The sequence below is a fragment of the Trachypithecus francoisi genome, unplaced genomic scaffold (genome assembly GCF_009764315.1).
Source record: "Trachypithecus francoisi isolate TF-2019V2 unplaced genomic scaffold, Tfra_2.0 Contig00127, whole genome shotgun sequence".
In the NCBI taxonomy this organism is placed as follows: Eukaryota; Metazoa; Chordata; class Mammalia; order Primates; family Cercopithecidae; genus Trachypithecus; species Trachypithecus francoisi.
This window is the reverse complement of record NW_022680482.1, coordinates 51,027-62,340: the sequence shown is the minus strand read 5'-3', so window position 1 is coordinate 62,340 and position 11,314 is coordinate 51,027.

Here is an 11,314-nt window from a genome sequence, read left to right as displayed (position 1 = left end):
ACTGTTTTTGTGGTTTCTGAGAAGGGCTATTTGGGAGTGCATGGAAGCCGATGGAGGAAAAGGAAATATCCTGAGATAAAAACAAGAAGAAAGCTTTCAGAGAAATTTCTTTGTGATGGATAACTTCATCACACAGAGTTACATGATTCTTTTCAAGGATCAGTCTGCTAGCACTGTTTTTGGAGAATCTGAGAAAGGATATTTTGGATCGCATTGAAGACTTTGGTGACATAGAAAATATCCTCAGATAAAAGCTGGAAAGAAAGTTTCTGAGAAAGTTGTTTGTGATGTGTGAACTCATGTCACAGAGTTACACCTCTCTTTTCATGGAGCAGTTTTTTAACACTGTTTTCATGGAATCTACAAAGGGATATAATGGGACAGCATGGTGGTCAATAGTGAAATAACAAATATCCTCAGGTAAAAACTAAAATGAAGCTCTCTGAGAAACTGCTTTGTGATTTGTGAGTTCATCTCACTGTGGTACATGATGCTTTTCATGGAGCAGTTTCGGAGCACTGTTTTTGGGGAATTTGAGAAGCGATATTTTGGATCACATTGAAGACTATGGTGACAAAGGAAATATCCTCCTAAAAAACTAGAAAGAAGAATTCTGAGAAACCGCTTTGACATGCGTTAATTTTTCTCACAGCATGACATGATTCTTTTCATGGATAAGTCTGTTAGAACTGTTTTTGGGGAATCTGAGAAAGGATATTTTGGATTGCATAGAAGCCTATGGTGACAAAGGAAATATCCTCAGATAAAAATAGATAGATGTTCTCTGAGAGACTTCTTTGTGATGTGTGAGTTCATCTCACAGAGTTACAAATATCGTTTCATGGAGCAGTTTGCTACCACTGTTATCGTGGAATCTGCAAAGGGATATTTGGGAGCACTTTGAAGGCTATAGTGAAAAAGGAAATATCCTCAGATAAAAACCAGAAATAAGTTTTCTGAGAAATTTATTTGTGATGTGTGAATTCGTCTCACAGAATTACACCTTTCTTTTCATGTAGCAGTTTGCTAACTCTGTTTTCATGGAGTCTGCAAAGGGATATTTGGAAGTGTACTGAGGCCTGTGGTGAAAAAGGGATTATCCTCAGATACAAACTGGAAAGATGCTTTCTGAGGAACTTCTTTGTGATGTGTGAATTCAACTCACACACTTACCCTGTTCTTTTCATTGAGCAGTTTATTAACACTATTTTCTTCGAATGTGCAATGGGATATTTCAGAGTGCGTTGAAACTTATTGTGACTAGGGAAATATCCTCAGACAAATAAAGAAGGAAACTTTTGGAGAAACTTCTTTGTGGTTTGTGAATTTATCTCCCAGAGTTACATGATTGTTTTCACATATCATTTTGATAGCACTGTTTCAGGGGAGACTCAAAAGGGATATTTTGGATCACTTTGTAGCCTATGGTGACAAAGGAATATCCTCAGATAAAAACTGAAAGGAAGCTTTCTGAGAAACTTCTTTGTGATGTGGGAAATCATCTCACAGAGTTGCACCTTGGTTTGCATGGATCAGTTTGCTAACACTGTTTTTGCAGAAACTGCAAAGAGATATTTCACAGCACATTGAAGCCTATGGTGAAAAAGAAAATATCCTCAGATAAAAACTAAAAAGAAGCTTTCTGAGAAACTTCATTGTGATGTGTTAATTCATCTCACTAAGCTACACCATTCTTTTTATTGAGCAATTTGATAACACTTTTTTCATGGAATATTCAATAGGATATTTTGTGGCACATTGAAGTCTATGGTGACAAAGGAAATATCCTCAGATAGAAATCAAAAACAACGTTTCTGAGAAACCGCTTTGTGGTGTGCCAATTCATCTCACAGAGTTACACTGTCCTTTTCATTGAGCCGTTTGCTAACACTGTTTTCTTTTAATCTGAAATTTGATATTTTGGAGCGCATTGAAGCTTATGATGACAAAGAAAATATCCTGAGACAAAAGCTAGAGAGAAGCTTTCTGAGAAACTACTTTGTGATTTGTGAATTCATCTCAGAGTTACACTATTCTTTTCATGGAGTAGTGTGGAAGCACTATTTTTGGGGAATCTGAGAAGCGATATTTTGGTTTGCATTTAAGCATAAGGTGACTAAGGAAATATCCTCAGATAAAAACTAGCAAGAAGCTTTCTGAGAAAGTTCTTTGTGGTGTGTGAATTCACCTCATAGAGATACATTTTCTTGTTATGGACCAGTTTGCTAACACGATTTTTGTGTAAACTGCAAAGGGATATTTGTGAGCACATTGAGGCCTATAGTGAAAAAGCAAATATCCTCGTAGAGAAATGAGAAAGAAGTTTCTGAGAAAATGCTTAGTGATATGTGAATTCAACTCATAGAGTTACACTGTTCTTTTCATTGAGCAGTTTGTTAACACTGTTTTCTTGGAATCTGCATTTATATATTTCAGTGCGCATTGAAGCCTATTGTTAAAAATTAAATATCCAGAGACAAAAACTAGAAAGAAACTTTCTGAGAAACTCCTTTTTGGTTTGTGGATTGATCTCACAGAGTTACAAGGTGCTTTCAATGGAACAGTTTGATAACAATATTATTGTGGAATTTGAGAACAGATATTTTGGAATGCATTGAAGCCTATGGTGACAAAGAAAATATCCTCAGATAAAAACTAGAAAGAAACTTTCTGAGAGTTATTTGTGATGTATGAATTCATCTCACAGAGTTACAACTTTCTTTTCTTTTCATGAAGCAGTTTGCTTACACTGTTTTCGTGGAATCTGCAAAGGCATATTTGGGAGCGCATTGAGGCCTATGGTGAAATAGGAAATATCCTCAGATGAAAATTGTAAAGAAGCTATTTGAGAAACCGCTTTGGGATGGGTGAATTCATCTCACAGATCTACACCGTTCTTCTCCTTGAGATATTTGATAACACTGTTTTCGTGGAGTTTGCAATAGGATATTTGGGAGTGCATTCAAGCCTACGGAGACAAAGGAAACATCCCTATAGTGAAAACAAAAAGAAGCTTTCTGATAAACTCCTTTGTGATGTGTGAATTCAACTCACAGAGTTATCCTGTTATTTCCATTGAGCAGGTTGCTAACACTGTTTTCTTGGAATCTACAATCTGATATTTCAGAGTGCAATGAAGCTTATTGTGAAAAAGTAAATATCCTCAGATAATAAATAGAAAGAAATATTCTGAGAAACAGCTTCCTGATTTGTGAATTCATTGTACAGAGTTACACGATTCTTTTCATGGATCAGTTTGATAGCTCTGTTTTTGGGGAATCTGAGAAGGGATATTTTGGATTACATTGAAGCCCATGATGACAAAGGAAACATCCTCAGATAAAAACCAGAAAGAAGCTTTCTGAGTAAGTTCTTTGTGAGGAGTGAATTCATCTCACAGAGATACACTTTTCTTTTCATGGTGCAGTTTACTAACACGATTTCCTTGGATGCTGCAAAGAGATATTTTTCAGTACATTGAGGCCTATGATGACAAAGGAAATATCTTCTCATAAAATATAGAAAGGAGCTTTCTGAGAAACTGCTTTGTGATGTGTGAATTAATCTCACAGAGTTACACTGTTCTTTTTGTTGAACAGTTTGATACCACTATTTTATTGACATCTGCAATCAGATATTTCAGAGCAAATTGAAGCTTAGGATGACAAAGGAAATATCCTCAAATAAAAATTAGAAAAAACGTTCTGAGAAACCGCTTTGTGAAGAGTTAATTCATCTCACAAAGTCACAGGATTCCTATCATGGATCAGTTTGGCAGCACAGTTTTGGGGAATGTGAGAAGGAATATTTTGGATCACTTTGAAGAATATGGTGACAAACGAAATATCCTCAGAGAAGAACTAGAAAGAAGCTTTCTGACAAAACTCTTTGTGTTGTGTGAATTCAGAGTTACACCTTTCTTTTCATGGAGCAGTTTGCTAACACTGTTATTATGGAATCTGCAAAGTTATATTTGAGAGCCCATTGAGGCTTATACTGGAGAAAACAAATGGACTCATATAAAAACTAGAAAGAAGCTTTCTGAGAAACTGCTTTATTTTGTGTGAATTCATTTCACAGAGTTACACAGTGCTTTTCATTGAGCAGTTTGATAACACTGTTTTCGTGGAGCCTGCAATAGGATATTTGGGAGTGCATTGAAGCCTATGGTGACAAAGAAAATATCCTTAGATAAAAAAAAAAAAAACAGGCTTTCTGAGAAACTGCTTTGTGATGTGTGAATTCATCTCACCGAGTTACACTGTTCTTTTCATTGAGCAGTTTGCAAACACTGTTTTCTTGGAATCTGCAATGAGATATCGTAGAGTGCATTGAAGCTTAGAGAGACAAAGGAAATATCCTCAGGCAAAAACTAGAAAGAATCTTTTTGAGAAATTGCTTCATGATTTGTGATTTCATCTCACAGAGTTACATGATTCTTCTCATGGATCAGTTTGGTAAAACTGTTTATGGTTAATCTGAGTAGGGATATTTGGGATCACATTTTAGCCTATGTTGACAAAGGATATATCCTCAGATAAAAATTTGAAAAATGCTTTCTGAGAAATTTCCTGGTGATGTGTGAATTCATTCAACAGAGTTACACTGTCCTTTTCATTGAGCATTTTTTTTTTTTTTTTTTTTTTTTTTTTTGCTGTGGATGTGATATGTATTTAATCATTACTACAGGTAAGTGAGACATACTATTACTATCATTCTACAAGCACAGAAAATAAGGCAAGAAGAGGTTACAAAACTTGTCCAAGATCACATAGCTACAACTCAGTCTGTATTGAGATATCAGCCTTTTCTTTTTTATTTTATTTTATTTTTATTTTTTATTATACTTTAAGTTCTACGGTACAAGTGCATATTGTGCAGGTTTGTTACATATGTATACTTGTGCCATGTTGGTGTGCTGCACCCATCAACTCCTCAGCACCCATCAATTCATCATTTATATCAGGTATAACTCCCAATGCAATCCCTCCCCCCTCCCCCCTCCCCATGATAGGCCCCGGTGAGTGATGTTCCCCTTCCCGAGTCCAAGTGAACTCATTGTTCAGTTCCCACCTATGAGTGAGAACATGCGGTGTTTGGTTGTCTCTTCTTGTGATAGTTTGCTAAGAGTGATGGTTTCCAGCTGCATCCATGTCCCTACAAAGGACGCAAACTCATCCTTTTTTATGGCTGCATAATATTCCATGGTGTATATGTGCCACATTTTCTTAATCCAGTCTGTCACAGATGAACATTTGGGTTGATTCCAAGTCTTTGCTATTGTGAATAGCGCTGCAATAAACATACGTGTGCATGTGTCTTTATAGCAGCATGATTTATAATCCTTTGGGTATATACCCAGTAGTGGTATGGCTGGGTCATATGGTACATCTAGTTCTAAATCCTTGAGGAATCACCACACTGTCGTCCACAATAGTTGAACTACTCTATAGTCCCACCAACAGTGTAAAAGTGTTCCTATTTCTCCACATCCTCTCCAACACCTGTTGTTTCCTGACTTTTTAATGATTGTCATTCTAACTGGTGTGAGATGGTATCTTATTGTTGTTTTGTTTGCATTTCTCTGATGGCGAGTGATGATGAGCATTTTTTCATGTGTCTGTTGGCTGTATGAATGTCTTCTTTTAAGAAATGTCTGTTCATATCCTTTGCCCACTTTTTGATGGATTTGTTTGTTTTTTTCTTGTAAATTTGTTTGAGTTCTTTGTAGGTTCTGGATATCAGCCCTTTCTCAGATGAGTAGATTGCAAAAATTTTCTCCCATTCTGTAGGTTGCCTGTTCACTCTGATGGTAGTTTCTTTTGCTGTGCAAAAGCTCTTTAGTTTAATTAGATCCCATTTGTCGATTTTGGCTTTTGCTGTCATTGCTTTTGGTGTTTTAGACATGAAGTCCTTGCCCATGCCTATCTCCTGAATGGTACTACCTACGTTTTCTTCTAGGGTTTTTATGGTATTAGGTCTAACATTTAAGTCTCTAATCCATCTTGAATTAATCTTCATATAAGGGGTAAGGAAAGGATCCAGTTTCAGCTTTCTATTTATTGCTAGCCAATTTTCCCAGCACCATTTATTGAATAGGGAATCATTTCCCCATTTCTTGTTTCTCTCAGGTTTGTCAAAGATCAGATGGCTGTAGATGTTTGGTATTATTTCTGAGGACTCTGTTCTGTTCCTTTGGTCTATATCTCTGTTTTGGTACCAGTACCATGCTGTTTTCATTACTGTAGCCTTGTAGTATAGTTTGAAGTCAGGTAGCGTGATGCCTCCAGCTTTGTTCTTTTGACTTAGAATTGTCTTGGCAATGTGGGCTCTTTTTTGGTTCCATATGAACTTTAAAGCAGATTTTTCCAATTCTGTGAGCAAATTCATTGGTAGCTTGATGGAGATGGCATTGAATCTATAAGTAACCTTGGGCAGTATGGCCATTTTGACAATATTGATTCTTCCTATCCATGAGCATGGTATGTTCTTCCATTTGTTTATGTCCTCTTTGATTTCACTGAGCAGTGATTTGTAGTTCTCCTTGAAGAGGTCCTTTACATACCTTGTAAGCTGGATTCCTAGGTATTTTATTCTCTTTGAAGCAATTGTGAATGGAAGTTCATTCCTGATTTGGCTCTCTGCTTGTCTGTTACTTGTGTATAAGAATGCTTGTGGTTTTTGCACATTGATTTTGTATCCTGAGACTTTGCTGAAGTTGCTCGTCAGCTTCAGGAGATTTTGGGCTGAGACAATGAGGTTTTCTGAGTATACAATCATGTCATCTGCAAACAGGGACAATTTGACTTCTTCTTTTCCTAACTGGATACCCTTGATTTCTTTCTCTTGCCTGATTGCCCTAGCCAGAACTTCCAACACTATATTGAATAGAAGCGGTGAGAGAGGGCATCCCTGTCTTGTGCCAGTTTTCAAAGGGAATTTTTCCAGTTTTTGCCCATTCAGTGTGATATTAGCTGTGGGTTTGTCATAAATATATCTTATTATTTTGAGGTACGTTCCATCAATACCGAATTTATTGAGCGTTTTTAGCATGAAGGGCTGTTGAATTTTGTCAAAAGCCTTTTCTGCATCTATTGAGATAATCATGTGATTCTTGTCTTTGGTTCTGTTTATATGCTGGATTACGTTTATTGATTTGCAAATGTTGAATCAGCCTTGCATCCCAGGGATGAAGCCCACTTGATCATGGTGGATAAGCTTTTTGATGTGCTGCTGAATCCGGTTTGCCAGTATTTTACTGAGGATTTTTGCATCGATGTTCATCAGGGATATTGGTCTAAAATTCTCTTTTTTTGTTGCATCTCTGCCAGGCTTTGGTATCAGGATGATGTTAGCCTCATAAAATGAGTTAGGGAGGATTCCCTCTTTTTCTATTGATTGGAATAGTTTCAGAAGGAATGGTACCAGCTCCTCCTTGTACCTCTGGTAGAATTCAGCTGTGAATCCATCCGGTCCTGGACTTTTTTTGGTTGGTAGGCTATTAATTATTGCCTCAATTTCAGAGCCTACTATTGGTCTATTCAGGGATTCAACTTCTTCCTGGTTTAGTCTTGGGAGAGTGTAAGTGTCCAGGAAATTACCCATTTCTTCTAGATTTTCTAGTTTATTTGCGTAGAGGTGTTTATAGTATTCTCTGGTTGTAGTTTGTATTTCTGTGGGGTCAGTGGTGATATCCCCTTCATCATTTTTTATTGCATCTATTTGATTCTTCTCTCTTTTTTTCTTTATTAGTCTTGCTAGTGGTCTGTCAATTTTGTTGATATTTTCAAAAAACCAACTCCTGGATTCATTGATTTTTTGGAGGGTTTTTTGTGTCTCTATCTTCTTCAGTTCTGCTCTGATCTTAGTTATTTCTTGCCTTCTGCTAGCTTTTGAATGTGTTTGCTCTTGCTTCTCCAGTTCTTTTAATTGTGATGTTAGAGTGTCAATTTTAGATCTTTCCAGTTTTCTCTTGTGAGCATTTAGTGCTATATATTTCCCTCTACACACTGCTTTAAATGTGTCCCAGAGATTCTGATATGTTGTATCTTTGTTCTCATTGGTTTCAAAGAACATCTTTATTTCTGCCTTCATTTCATTATGTACCCAGTAGTCATTCAGGAGCAGGTTGTTCTGTTTCCATGTAGTTGAGCGGTTTTGATTGAGTTTCTTAGTCCTGAGTTCTAGTTTGATTGCACTGTTGGTCTGAGAGACAGTTTGTTATAATTTCTGTTCTTGTACATTTGCTGAGGAGTGCTTTACTTCCAATTATGTGGTCAATTTTGGAATAAGTGTAATGTGGTGCTGAGAAGAATGTCTATTCTGTTGATTTGCGGTGGAGAGTTCTATAGATGTCTATTAAGGCCACTTGGTGCAGAGATGAGTTCAATTCCAGGATATCTTGTTAACTTTCTGTCTCGTTGATCTGTCTAATGTTGACAGTGGAGTGTTGAAGTCTCCAATTATAATTGTATGGGAGTCTGAGTCTCTTTCCAACTCTCTAAGGACTTGCTTTATGAATCTAGGTTCTCCTGCATTGGGTGCATATATATTTAAGATAGTAGCTCTTCCTCTTGAATTGATCCCTTTACCATTATGTAATGGCCTTCTTTGCCTCTTTTGATCTTTGATGGTTTAAAGTCTATTTTATCAGAGACTAGGATTGCCACCCCTCCTTTCTTTTATTCTCCATTTGCTTGGTAGATCTTCCTCCATCCCTTTATTTTGAGCCTATGTATGTCTCTGCCTGTGAGATGGGTCTCCTGAATACAGCAGACTGATGGGTCTTGACTCTTTATCCAGTTTGGTAGTCTGTGTCTTTTAATTGGAGCATTTAGTCCATTTACATTTAAGGTTAATATTGTTATGTGTGAACTTGATCTTGCCATTATGATATTAACTGGTTATTTTGCTCGTTAGTTAATGCAGTTTCTTCCTTGCCTCGATTGTCTTTACATTTTGGCATGTTTTTGCAATGGCTGGTACCGGTTTCCTTTCCATGTTTAGGGCTTCCTTCAGGGTCTCTTGTAAGGCAGGCCTGGTGGTGACAACATCTCTAAGCATTTGCTTATCTGTGAAGGATTTTATTTTTCCTTCACTTAAGAAACTTAGTTTGGCTGGATATGAAATTCTGGGTTGAATATTCTTTTCTTTCAGAATGTTGAATATTGGCCCCCACTCTCTTCTGCCTGTAGAGTTTTTGCTGAGAGATCTGCTGTTAGTCTGATGGGCTTCCCTTTGTGGGTAACCCGACCTTTCTCTCTGGCTGCCCTTAAGATTTTTTTCTTCATTTCAACTTTGGTGAATCTGGCAATTGTGTGTCTTGGAGTTGCTCTTCTGGAGGAGTATCTTTGTGGTGTTCTCTGTATTTCCTGAATTTGAATGTTGGCCTGCCCTACTAGGTTGGGGAAGATCTCCTGGATCATATCCTGAAGAGTGTTTTCCAACTTGATTCCATTTTCCCCCTCATTTTCAGGCACCCCAGTAAGATGTAGATTTGGTCTTTTTACATAATCCCATACTTCTTGCAGGCTTTGTTCATTTCTTTTTCTTCTTTTTTCTTTTGGTTTCTCTTCTCGCTTCATTTCATTCATTTGATCCTCAATCGCTGATACTCTTTCTTCCAGTAGATTGAGTCTGTTACTGAAGCTTGTGCATTTGTCACGTATTGCTCGTGTCATGGTTTTCATCTCTTTCATTTCGTTTCTGACCTTCTCTGCATTAATTATTCTAGCTATCAATTCTTCCACTCTTTTTTCAAGATTTTGTTTCTTTGCGCTGGGTACATAATTCCTCCTTTAGCACTGAGAATTTTGATGGACTGAAGCCTTCTTCTCTCATCTCATCAAAGTCATTCTCTCACCAGCTTTGATCCGTTGCTGGCGATGAGCTGTGCTCCTTTGCAGGGGAGATGCGCTCTTATATTTTGAATTTCCAGCTTTTCTGCCCTGCTTTTTCCCCATCTTTGTGGTTTTATCTGCCTCTGGTCTTTGATGATGGTGACGTACTGATGGGGTTTTGGTATAGGTGTTCTTCCTGTTTGATAGTTTTCCTTCTAATAGTCTGGACCCTCAGCTGTAGGTCTGTTGGTGTTTGCTTGATGTCCACTCCAGACCCTGTTTGCCTGGGTATCAGCAGCAGAGGTTGCAGAAGATAGAATATTGCTGAACAGCGAGTTTACCTGTCTGATTCTTACTTTGGAAGCTTTCTCTCAGGGGTATACTTCACCCTGTGAAGCGTGGGATGTCAGACTGCCCCTAGTGGGGGATGTCTCGCAGTTAGGCTACTCAGGCGTCAGGGATCCACTTGAGCAGGCAGTCTGTCCGTGCTCAGATCTCAGCCTCCCTGTTGGGAGATCCACTGCTCTCTTCAAAGCTGTCAGACAGAGTCGTTTGCATCTGCACAGGTTTCTGCTGCTTTTATTGTTGTTGTTGTGTAGCTGTCCCCTGTCCCCAGAGGTGGAGTGTACAGAGAGACGCAGGTTTCCTTGAGCTGCTGTGAGCTCCACCCAGTTTGAACTTCCCAGCGGCTTTGTTTACCTACTTAAGCCTCAGCAATGGCGGATGCCCCTCCCCGAACCTGGCTGCTGCCTTGTGGTTAGATCACAGACTGCTGTGCTAGCAATGAGAGAGTCTCCTTGGCCGTAGGACCCTCCCGGCCAGGTGTGGGTATAATCTCCTGGTGTGCCCGTTTGCTTAAAGTGCAGTATTGGGGTGGGAGTTACCCGATTTTCCAGGTGTTGTGTGTCTCAGTTCCCCTGGCTAGGAAAAGGGATTCCCTTCCCCCTTGCACTTCCCAGGTGAGGCGATGCCTCACCCTGCTTCAGCTCTCGCTGCTCAGGCTGCAGCAACTCACCGGCACCAATTGTCCGGCACTCCGTAGTGAGATGACCCCAGTACCTCAGTTGAAAATGCAGAAATCACCGGTCTTCTGTGTCGCTCGCGCTGGGAGTTGGAGACTGGAGCTGTTCCTATTTGGCCATCTTGCTTTGCCCCCGAGCAGTTTGAAAACACTGTTTAGGGGGAATCTGCAATGGGACATTTGGTAGAGCATTGACAAAGGTAATTCCTTATTGTGACAAAGGAAATATCCTCAGATAAAAACCAAAAAGAAGCTTTCTGAGAGACTTCCTTGTCATGTGTGAATTGATCTCACAGTATTACACTGTTCTTTTATTGAGCAGTTTGCTAACACCGTTTTCTTGGAATCTGCAATGGGATATTTCAGAGCCCATTTAATCTTTTGTGACAAAGGAAATATCCTCATATATAAACAATAAAGACACTTTCTGAGAAACCGCTTTGTGATGTGTTGA